The sequence below is a fragment of the Apium graveolens genome, chromosome 4, assembly GCF_009905375.1.
Source record: "Apium graveolens cultivar Ventura chromosome 4, ASM990537v1, whole genome shotgun sequence".
Lineage (NCBI taxonomy): Eukaryota > Viridiplantae > Streptophyta > Magnoliopsida > Apiales > Apiaceae > Apium > Apium graveolens.
Window position 1 is genome coordinate 5,983,191 of NC_133650.1, and position 10,519 is coordinate 5,993,709.

Consider the following 10,519-nt stretch of genomic DNA (forward strand, 5'->3'; position numbering starts at 1 on the left):
GTGTGTGTTGTGCTAATAATGGGAGAGGGACTGCGCCTACGTGATGTAAGTGAGTATATGTATGGGCGCCTACATGATGTATGTGGGTGTATTTATGAGGTATATATAGTTTGTGTGTGTTTGGGTAGAGAAAGAGGGACAGTAGAGAGATAAAAAATCTTTATTATGACATTACTATGATTACTAATATTTAACATGAAATTTGACGGAAAGGATGAGCCACTATAGTGTTAAGAAATTCACACATGGCTTTGATTCAAATAAATATTTATTCATTTACTGTCAAAAATATATAGCCATCTCCTTGCAAAATATTTAAAGTTCAAGCAAATAAAGTGCAATTAAGTCATATAAATATTACAATTAATATAAGTAATCGGTTTTAAAATTTGTTTTATAATAGATTCAGATTCTGATTTAATTTTTTTTCAGAATTTTGTATAACTTATCTATCGATATTAATATAGTGTTGTAGAATTTTTCTTATAAAATAAGATATAAACAAAAAAAAGAAAGGTTAAATCATATTTATAATTTTTTTCTTACTTTTTAGAGTTTTTGTTATCAAAATAATATAACTAATTGTTTTAATCTCATGTATACCCCCTGATAGCCTCATATTTACACTACACAAATTTGAAACTTCCTTCAAACTGAAAGTACACAACCTTTCATAAATGGCCTTCTGATCATAAACTAAGCACTGAAGATTGTCATAGACACATACTTCATCATAATTCTTTGAAATCAAGATATCCAGAAACTAGTTGAAAATCAAGATAAACCAGAGTAGCCATAAACAGCTTTAATTTAAAGCTTTCAGGATACTTTGAGCTTCTAGCGCAGACAGAGCAGCGAGAGCACTTATAGTATATGTTATTCCCTTGGACTTCTGAGAACACAATATTTCCATCCAAAATACGTAGCTTGGCGTAGAATTCTTTCACTAACTCGGGATAAATAATCTCCGGGGGCGACAACAATGACGAACAACCAACTGAATCAAACAAGCCCACAATACCGATTTTCTTCAGAAGATCCAGATCACACAGGCGTTCCTTCAGAATCAACTTTGACATCACTTTCGTCGAAGTAGTCTCCTTTGCATGTCGCTCAAAAGAACTATCAGACATTCCGCTTGATACTTCCGGTTCAAAATTACCGACCCGTTGACGCTTGGAACCTGAAGCCGCATCAGTTGGGGTACGTTGAGCGGTAGATCGAGAACGGGTGAAAGGGGTAGATTTACGTGCCATGGATAGAGGTGAGAAAGTAGAAAAGAAATTGAGAAAGGTTTTTGATTGTGTTTAAGAGAGAGAAGGTGAATAGGAAACTGAAAGGGTTAAGAAGATGAGTTTAAATAAAAAGTGAGAATTGAAGAAATAGAGATTGAAAAGAAGTCGAAGAGATGCAAGACAGAAGTTATGTACTGAAAGAGTAATACATGCACGAGTTTCAAGGATATGAAAAGTCTAATCAAAAGATTTACAAAATCTAATGCTATATACACGCATAAACACACGGACAAATAAAATAAAAAACACAAATTCATAAACCGGAACCTAATTACTCAAATAATAAATACACAACATATATTTAAGTATTATGACATAATTCATATTTAAACACATAAATTACATAAAATCACGTAATAAATTACAGAGAACACATACCTAATTCACGACGCATTTTACAAAATCTATCTTCAGCTAAAGGCTTAGTGAAGATATCTGCACGCTGTTTCTCAGTAGAAATATAAATAAGCTCAATATTACCTTTAGAAACATTATCTCGTAGAAAATGGTGACGAACATCAATATGCTTAGTACGAGAATGCATAACAGGATTTTTAGAGATATTAATTGCAGAGGTATTATCACAATAAATAGGAATATTTGAGTAAGAAATACCAAAATCCTGCAATGTTTGTTGCATCCACAAAATTTGAGCACAGCAACTTCCAGCTGCAATGTACTCTCCTTCAGCGGTAGAAAGAGCTACTGAAGTTTGCTTTTTACTATGCCATGCAACTAAACAATCTCCTAAAAATTCACAAGCACCACTTGTGCTTTTTCTATCAACCTGTGACCCTGCATAGTCAGCATCTGAAAAACCGATTAAGTCAAAAAGAAGAGCTTGGATAAAATAATCCCAAGTCACTCGTACCTTTCAAATATTTAAAAATACGTTTAACGGCATTCAAATGAGATTCTTTAGGTTGAGATTGAAAACGAGCACACAAGCATACACTATACATAATGTCAGGTCGTGAGGCAGTTAAATATAACAATGAACCAATCATACCTCGAAATTTAGTGACATCTACAGGTGTACCTTGTTCATCCTTTGTAAGCTTAACTGAAGTACTCATCGGAGTTGATTTAGGTGTGACATGATCAAGTGCAAATCTTTTGAGTAGATCCTTTATGTACTTGCCTTGGTGAATAAATATTCCTGCATTAGACTGATTAATTTGCAAACCTAGAAAGTACTGCAATTCACCCATCAAACTCATATCGAATTCCTTATGCATGCAATCAGAAAACCATTTACACAGAGATTCGTTAGAAGATCCAAATACTATATCATCAACATAAACTTGTACTAAAAGAAAGTTATCACGTTTATGAAAAATAAAGAGAGTTGGATCGAGTGTACCACGAATGAAACCATTGTTCACAAGAAATTGACTGAGACGTTCGTACCAACAACGAGGGGACTGTCTCAATCCATAGACAGATTTCTTGAGCTTGTAAACATAGTTAGGGTACTTCTCGTGAATGAAACCTGGAGGTTGCTTCACGTAGACTTCTTCCTTGAGATAGCCATTTAGAAATGCGCTTTTGACGTCCATCTGATAGAGCTTGAACTTCTTGTGAGCTGCAAAAGCCATTAAGATTCGAATAGCTTCTAAACGAGCTACTGGAGCATATGTCTCGTCGTAATCGATTCCTTCTTGTTGGTTGTATCCCTGAGCAACCAAACGAGCTTTATTTCGAATAATGTTGCCATCTTCATCCTTCTTATTCTTGAAAACCCAGCGAGTACCAATGATCTTGGCATCCTGAGGAAGTGGGACGAGTTCCCAAACATCACAACGCTCGAACTGGTTCAGTTCCTCCTGCATTGCAACAGACCAGTGTTCGTCTGCAACTGCTTCTTGAGCATTCTTTGGTTCGAATTCAGCAACAAAAGCACAGAATGCACATATATTATGAAGTCTGCTTCGAGTAGAAATCCCTTGATCTAAATCAGTGAGAAGATTATCTGGTGGATGATTCTTCACAGTCCTAGAAGACTTAGGAAGTTGAATATTACTCATTTCTTCCTCATTAGAATTATCTGCCTGGAAATGAATAGGAGTTGTCTCATTCAAAAGAACTGCCTCATTTCCGCTTGTGAAGATTTATCCAGAGGAGTAACAGAATTCACATTTGAAACACTATCGGGAGTCTTTGGAGAGCCAGAAGATTCATCTGAAGCTTGAGTAGATCCTGAAGAATTATCAGAAGACTGAGATGGACCTGGAGAGTCTTGACTGTTTGATTTGTCAGAATGAGACTGACTCTTTTCGGAATGAGACTGTCTCATTTGGGAATGAGACGATAGATCCGCAGTGTCTTCATCAATTTGAGATATATTCCTTGAGGATTCATTGAATGTAATATTGATGGATTCTTCTACTTTGTTCTTGACAGAATTATAAACACGATAAGCTTTGCTTGTTGAAGAATATCCCAAGAAGATTCCTTCCGTGGATTTCGCATCGAACTTGCCTCGATTATTTTGAGTATCTAAAATAAAACACTTGGAACCAAATACTCGAAAATAACTAATGTTAGGAGTCCTTTTCTTAAGCAATTCATACGGAGTTTTAAGCAAAATAGGACGGATAAGTACTCTATTTAAAACATAACAGGAAGTGTGTACCGCTTCAGCCCAAAATTTTCTTGGAAGCTTACTCTCATGCAGTAGAGTTCTGGCAGTTTCCTGTAGAGTCCTGTTCTTGCGTTCTACTACTCCGTTCTGCTGAGGAGTTCGAGGAGCTGAGAATTCATGAGTGATTCCTCTTGATTTACAGAAGGTTATGAAATCCTTCTCGAATTCACCTCCATGATCACTACGAATAGTCTTGAGCTTAAATGAATACTTAGTCTCAAGGTTAGTAATAAGATCCTTAAACTCAACAAAAGCTTCATCCTTAGTTCGTAAAAATAATACCCAAGTGAAACGAGAATAATCATCAACTATAACAAAAGCATAATTCTTACCTCCTAGGCTTACATACCTTTCTGGACCAAAAAGATCTAGATGAAGGAGCTGCAAAGGAACAGAAGTTGATACTTTATTCTTAGCAGTAAAGGAAGTTTTCACCTGTTTTCCAAGTTGGCAAGCTGAACAAGGTTCTATTTTCTTGTACTTCAGCTTTGGTAGACCTCGAACCAGATCATGAGAAGATATCTTCCGAAGAAGATCCATGTGAACATGGCCAAGACGTCGATGCCAAAGATACTGTTGATCTTGAACAGTAGCAAGACAAATTTCCTCCTGCTGTTCATCAAAATCTAATACGAAAATATTTCCTTTTCTTTTGGCCACTAAAGCAAACTCGTTAGTATGAGTACCAATATAGCATACATCTTTATCGAACTTAACCTTATGACCAGCATCAGTAAGTTGACTTACACTAATAAGATTATATTTCAAACCATCAACTAAACGAACATTAGAAATGGCAAACCTGTCATTACCAATAGTGCCTTTTCCAATAATTCTGACGGTGTTTGAATCTCCAAGAGTAACTAAGCCACCTTCCTTGGCAACTAGAGATAAAAATTGGATTTATCACCCGTCATGTGACGTGAACAGCCACTGTCGATGATCCATTTATTTCGCGGAACATGGACCTTCAAACAAACCTGCAAGAATTGCTTTATGTCTTAGGTACCCACTTAACCTTGGGTCCTGGTTGGTTAGTATCACAAATCTTATATAAATGTCTATCTGATTTCTTAATCCACATCTGAACGATATTAACAGAAGTATTAGCAGATTTATATCTAGCAGACGATTTATAAGATGAGTTAGAAGAGTGGCCCTTGATACCACATATCTAGATTCAGATGTAGGGTGGCCAGCTTTCCCACAATCTCGACATTTCTCATAAGGCATCTTATACTTCATAGGAGTTCGCTTGTAACCGCCTTGAAATGCACGTTTCTTGATTGACTCACATCCTAAACCTCCTTTATCAAGAGAAGATTTTTGTTCACCAAGAAGAGCATTCAAAGTTCCTTCTCCATGAAAACATTTAGCTAAATCCTTTTCAAGCTGTTCGACTTTCTGCTTTAATTCAGGAACCAGGGGATCAGGAACACTGTCTTCTTTAACGGTTTCTGAATCAACAGATATTGACTCTTTCTTCAAGGCTTCAAGACATACATCTTTCATCTCAATCTCATTTTTGAGATATAGATTTTCTTCAGTAAGTTTTGAAACCCTTTCAAGCAATGATTTGTTCTCAGCAACTAAAGCTTCTTCCTTCATGGGGTCATCCATTTCACTAAGAACTTCACTTAATGCTTGTTTTAAATAAGCATTCTTTTCTTTTAACTTTTTAACCTGGACCTGCAAATTCAACATAGATGAAGATATATTTGAATTATACTTAATATTCTGTACCTCATCATTGTCACTGGAGTTGTCCTCTAGTCCAGCAAAGCAAAGTTGAGCAACTTCATCGTCTGAATCGATCTCCACGTCAGATTCATCATCACTCCAAGTAATTAATGCCTTCTTTTTGTTCTTCAGCTTGTAACAGTCCTTTTTGAAGTGCCCTTTCTTTCCACACTCAAAGCAAGTATCTTTGCTTTGATTCACTTTAACCTCCTTGCTCGGATTAGATTTGAAGTCCTTCTTCATAAACTGCGATTTCACAGGTCATTTGGAGGCATTCCGTTTGGCAAGAAATTTATGAAACTTCTTTGTTAGAAGAGCAATATCTTCATCAGAATCGTCAGGAGACTCATCTGCATCTGCATTAAGTGCAAGAGTTTTCTTACGAGGAGCTTCATCTTCTTCATCATATCTACGTAGCTGATTTTCGAATTCCTCCAATTCACTGAACAGTGTTAGAGTATCCATAGTCGAAAGCAGTGTTGAATCCTGCAGAATGGTAACCTTTGGAGCAAACTTCTTTGGCATTGCTCTGAGGATTTTCCTATTTATCTCAGATTGAGGAATGATCCTTTCCAGAAGTGAGATGGAATTCATCAATGTCAGAAACCTCCCTTGAGCATCTCGCACGCTTTCATCTCTTTCCAACCTGAAACCTTCATAGTCACTCATTAGCATACTTAATTTTACTTCACGTACCTTAGACGTGCCTTCGTGGCTGACTTTGATCGTATCCCAAATCTGCTTGGCAGTAGTACATGCTGAAACTTTTCTTAATTCTGTAGCTACCATGCCATTGAGAAGTGAGTTCATAGCTTTAGCATTGGAATTCATTGCGTTCACTTCTTCGGGAGAGAGATCCTTGAGAGATTTTGGCTTTCCTTCTTTCATAGGAATTGTGAAACCATTTTCTACAGCATCCCATTCAAATGCATCACGCTGGAGAAAGATTTTCATTCGAAACTTCCAGTCATTGTAGTTTTCAGCACCATGAAGCAGTGGTGGATAATTGTTTGAATACCTATCTGGTTGAGCCATGGATCGCTAGCAAAATAAACACTAAAAAGAAATTAAATGCACCTGCTCTGATACCAAATGAAATTCGATGGCTCGATAGATAAAATAATATTCTAACTGTCAAGGCAAATGAGACAGTCTCTTATGCAAATGGGACAGTCCCTTTACAAATGAGACAGGGTATGGGACAGTCTCAATTACACTGCAGAAAATAAATAACGGAAATAAAATGCAGAATGCTGAGAACTGAAAAGAAAAAACACCAGAAGTTTTCACTTGGTTCGGCCCCTACACCTAGTCTATGGCCTACATCCAAGTCCCCATGCCAACTAGCATAGAGAATGTATTATATCAACTTTAATAAAAGAACTTACAATCTTTTCCTTGATTACCAATATAGCACCTGAAAGAAACCCTTTCCCAAGCTACCTTGCTACCTAGCCCACTGCTATTCCTTAGCCTTCTAGCTACCTTGCTATACTTTGAAATCAAGCTTGCCACAACCCGGCACAAAGTTGATATGAATACACTATTCAGTTACAAGAATAAACAAATTGATTACAACTCAAACTAAGTTTCTTGTTTTTCTGGATATGAATATCTCGGGTATGAAACAAGAAAATGATTTCAGATGATGAAGGATTCTCGTGAAAGTGTTAGCTACAAATCTGAAATGAAGAGTTGTATTTATAAGCAAAGTTCTAACAGATTTATTTTCAAACACAAGATAAGATTGGAAGATAAGTTTGTTTGAAAATATTTGAATGAAGCTTTTAAACAGATCTGTTAGTACGTTGAAAAAGATAAATCAAGTAAAGATAAGGCTTGAGAGATTTTAAACTTGATTTATAAGATAAAGTGGTGAGTTTGTTTGAGATAAGGTTTATCCAGATAAACAAGATATACATAAAACCCTAACAAACCTAATCCTGAGAAATAGCCACCTGGAAAATCTGAAACACTGCAATCTCTGGACTCTAAACTGCTGTTATGTTGCAATCTGAATATCATCATAAACTCGTAGATTAACAATCAGACACAGTTTTAAGGTTTAATTAAACTGGTTTTTGTGATTTTCTTTCACTTTCACATACATAACCCCGAATGAACTTATGCATTTTTGTCATTTGACTTTAAACTTACTTCTTAACCCAACTCGCTTTGGTTTAACACTCAATTTTAGGGAAATACTAACATCTACAAATGAAAAGCCACTCTAAAAGAAATATGCCTCTAAATCTTACAGTTCTTCGGTGTGGATAACTTATACAAGTAACATAATGTAAGATAGGATTACAAATGTAAAACCAGCTGTATAATTCAAACTGCAACTTAGCTAACAACAGAAGTTATAACAAGGCCTTCCTAAATTGAAAAATTTAAAGTAATGACCACCAAATTTGACCTAAAACCAAAGCCCAACAAAGCTAGGCCAAAGCTGAATAAATAAAATAACTACACTCATCAAGATGAAAAGGGAAATAATACTATGAATCATGAAAAAACAGAATCAACCAAGAGCAATTTACAGCATACAACATAAAATCATTTATATGATATGTAAATGTTATAAAAATGTCAAGCACTAAATGCTAAAGTTATCTCACAGCTACAGTAATTATTAAATTTTGAATTAGGAGTAATACAAAATTAGATAAACAACTAGAAAGCTTAAAAAATAACGTGTCTTGAAATGGAATAGTTATAAAAACCTTGTATTTTTGCAGTAAAATAAGCAAAGTTCAACAATCTTATGATTACTCGAGGCTTAGTACTCGGGGATGACTGCTCGACTCGGCCCTATATCTTCGATCTGTTTTGCTCTATTCGGTTATAAGTCAGTTCTCTACTTGAGGAGACTCCCATCTTTTTGACACCCTCCAAGGTGAAACTCCTCTCTAGACTGATAAAACCGGGGACATAAGTCATCGCTACCAAATGTGAGAACATCACCCTCCGGGGAAAATATGATGTCGCAATGTTTTATGTTTGAGGATGATAAGTGAACAATTGAAGTTGGTCACAATAACTTAAGATGTTCCCATCTTTGAGAACTTTAAGAAGCCGAACCATGTCGGTATTTATACCTTCATGTAACGGAGGATTAGGAGTGATGATGAGTTTTTTACTCCAACTATCTTCCACGCCATAATCTCTCTTCACCCAAATAAAAGTTCAGAGTATAGTGTTATATCACATATACACAAGCAACCTTTAAGTACTCCCAAGTTCCTAAAATGATTATGGACTCCCAAGATGCTAAATGATCTGTATTCCCAGGAGCCCGTGGAGGAGCTTCCATTGGAACGAAATAATTCTCTATCCAAATCGAAAACACATATTAGTTCACCAGCTAACCAATGGAGGCGGCCACTGACATAGTGACCCCTATCATGTTCATTCAGATGGAAGGGGACATGTCCTAGATCTCTCCACATGCCGGTCCAAGCGTATAAACCTCGCTCCCTAGGTCATATTCAGTTGAAGGAAATCTACCCTTATAAAAACGTCAATCTTGTACTGTTGGTTCGATTCAACAAGTCTAAAGCCATAATATCCCTTTAAATATGATACTCGGGTGTACTCGGAATCTTGAAGGCGTATGTACTCTTGTGTAATTGGATTGCATACATATGCTGAATCATCATAACTATCTTCTAAGTATATTAACCATTAACTGATCCAATTAACCCCACATAGTCTCCCAGGCAAGTCCCGGGGAAAATCTCATCATAGGCTCGTGATGAATATCATGTTGGTGATGTTGGTCATCTAGTTCAACCACTGCAAGGTCACCATCATTGTCATCATCTACGTCCTCGGCGTCTCCTTGATGAAGTAAAAGCATTTTAGATGATATAGAGAGATGCAGACGCGAAAAAATGGTTCTGAAACTATATTACACCATCTTTTGCACACGCTTTTGCATGACACTATTGTCCTCACAGGAGTTTCTTGATATAATTTCAGCAATCAATTCTTCTAGTAAGTCCATAGTGGAGAATTTGTCACTGCACACCTTGCATCAATAAAATAATTCTTTTCGTGAAGAAATATATCATTGACTAATTTTATAATCTCAAACAAAACAAAGAATCATTATGCAAATGCACCTCTATCTTCATTCAAATTTCCAAAATAAAAAAATTCATATATCATGATTTGTTAAATATTAGCTAGGATATGACACAAGTGAGATCATGTCACAATGGTGACATCATAATTAATGTAGCAAGATGAGCCACCACGTGACAAAGCAAGCTTTAAAGAGGAAGCTATGTTTTTTATATAAAGAGACTTACTCTTCCTTCTTGTATAAACAAAGCACAACAGAAATGCAGCAGAAGTGGTAGTATAGACAATACACACAGTTCACTGTATTCTTGTGTTCATTATCTTGCTCTGTAGTAGTATAGCAATGCACACAGTTAACTGTACTCTTGTGTTCATTATCTTTCTCTCCTTCTTTTCTATATTTAGTCATATATACATATAATTGTGACATGATTATATTTCTAAAGAAAATCATGTCTTGACTTAAATTTATTAACAATTAACATACTAAGTCCCAATGTATTAAAAATTTAATAGATTAAATGGCTTGATTTGGAATCCAATCTGTTTTGACCGAGGCCAAATTAATAAAACCCTTTTATTCTTAAAACTTTCATCCTGATTCTAATGGGAATATTTCCCCTGTGATGAGCTCTAGTGATGCGCTCTTCAATCCAACATACAAGTGGAATCCCAAGGGGGGTGTATTAACACATACATGAACTGAGTAATCGAGAAATTCTTTTATATATCTAGCTCTGAAATTTCAAAT